Consider the following 1,682-nt stretch of genomic DNA (forward strand, 5'->3'; position numbering starts at 1 on the left):
TTTTAATCCGTTTTATATAATTTTATTATTACTTTTATCATTATTATTATTATTATTCTATTCGCCTATCTCATCTATACCTTTTTTTTTTTTTTTTTTTTTATTTGAAGTAATCTACAATCTATACATTTCTTAGTATAATAAGTAGGTTTGATAGGTGACAAGTAAGAGTGATGTGAATAATAAGATTAGGGAAGATACCCAGTGGTAACACCCTGTATCTCATCTATACCTATAAATATATTTTAATATATTCTTTTGATTATAGTTTCTGTGTATGAAAAAACAAATATCACAAAATTATGCAACTTTGTGTTTTTCTTTAGTCAAAATAAGGTTTTCATCAACTACAGACTACATTCGCTTCTACACTCATAAATACTCGTACAAGGTACATAAATACAACTAATTTTATAGTAACGTGTGTCCGGTAAAATGCTTTGATATTTCTCGAATAGTAATTACGTATAGTATTTTCTTATTTTCTTAACATCATTATACGCGTTACCCTATAATTACATTTATAATTTATTATTTACAATTAAAATATTACCTTTTTCTCTTTGAAGATCAAAAAAGTATACAACACACTATTCATGAAAAATAATTTTATGATAAAAACAGTTAAAAATAAATTACAATTTAGACTTATAGGTGTTAATTAGTTTAGTCAATAATAATAATATGGTCTTCGGTTTATATGGAATAAAATATATTTTATCACTCTGAGACGCAGGGGTGGCAAAATTTTTACTCGAAATACCCAAGTCTGCACGCCAAACGGTGTAGGTAAACGTTGGACAGCACGATGACATGCTGTGTATATACAAATGGGCATTCTAGAATATTATGTCAGAGCCATCATATTCAACGGCCTGCAAACCACCGAGCTTTTCAACGTGGACATATAAAAATTCAAAATAAAAAGCCACGCCAATTTAAAAATTATATTTAATTGTTTTGTACAATAATAAATCATATTATAAAAAAAAAAACGGAATTCAATTATGGGGCCCTGCAAAAATTTCAAACACTAACCGTATTCAACGCTTCCAATACAAAACGCTCCGAGCTATAACTAAAGCACCTTTTTACGTGTCCAACCAAACCTTACATAACGATCTTGCCATCTCACCCGTCTGTGATGTAGCTAGAACTTTTTATAGACGATTTAACTTATCTGCTAAAAACCATGATAACTCCCTAATCAAAGGACTTGCGTCGGCAAACATACCTTCAGCTTTATAATATTAGTATGATAGTATGCATAGATAATATATTTTTAAATCATACCTCATATCACAAAAGTTCATAATACTATAATATTATTACGTTTACTCGATGTTTAATATCGTTCTACTAAAATGTATCAAGTCACTAGAAGTCCTTCTACATTTTACGGACGCAGAGGCGTATTTACGATTTTGGCGCCCCAGGTACACATATTTTGGCGCCCCTTTATTTTATCTCGTCACTCAGAGACATTAAAAGTGTTTTTAGCCCCAAAAAATGTTTTGAGTCACCTCTGATTACAAATTTACTTTTTGCCATTAAAAATTATACTCCAATATACCTATATACAGTGATTTGATTTGGGGGGGGGGCGCATGGGGACGGAGTCCCCCTTCTTTTTAAATTTTATTTTCAGCATACCCCTTCTATTTATTTGAAACGGAACGCTG

At 30.6% G+C, this 1,682-nt stretch overlaps 1 protein-coding gene across 1 annotated transcript in view; it reads right to left on the bottom strand.

Moving 5' to 3' along the window:
* Positions 1-1,386: 1,386 nt before the first annotated feature.
* The window catches only part of LOC115034077, a 17,450-nt gene continuing 17,154 nt past the window's right edge, over positions 1,387-1,682 (bottom strand). Inside the window, exon 5 of the mRNA XM_029489586.1 lies at positions 1,387-1,573. The gene's annotated coding sequence lies outside the window, so the exon portion shown is untranslated. The remainder of the gene's footprint in view (positions 1,574-1,682) is intronic.

The sequence above is a fragment of the Acyrthosiphon pisum genome, chromosome A2 (assembly GCF_005508785.2).
Source record: "Acyrthosiphon pisum isolate AL4f chromosome A2, pea_aphid_22Mar2018_4r6ur, whole genome shotgun sequence".
In the NCBI taxonomy this organism is placed as follows: Eukaryota; Metazoa; Arthropoda; class Insecta; order Hemiptera; family Aphididae; genus Acyrthosiphon; species Acyrthosiphon pisum.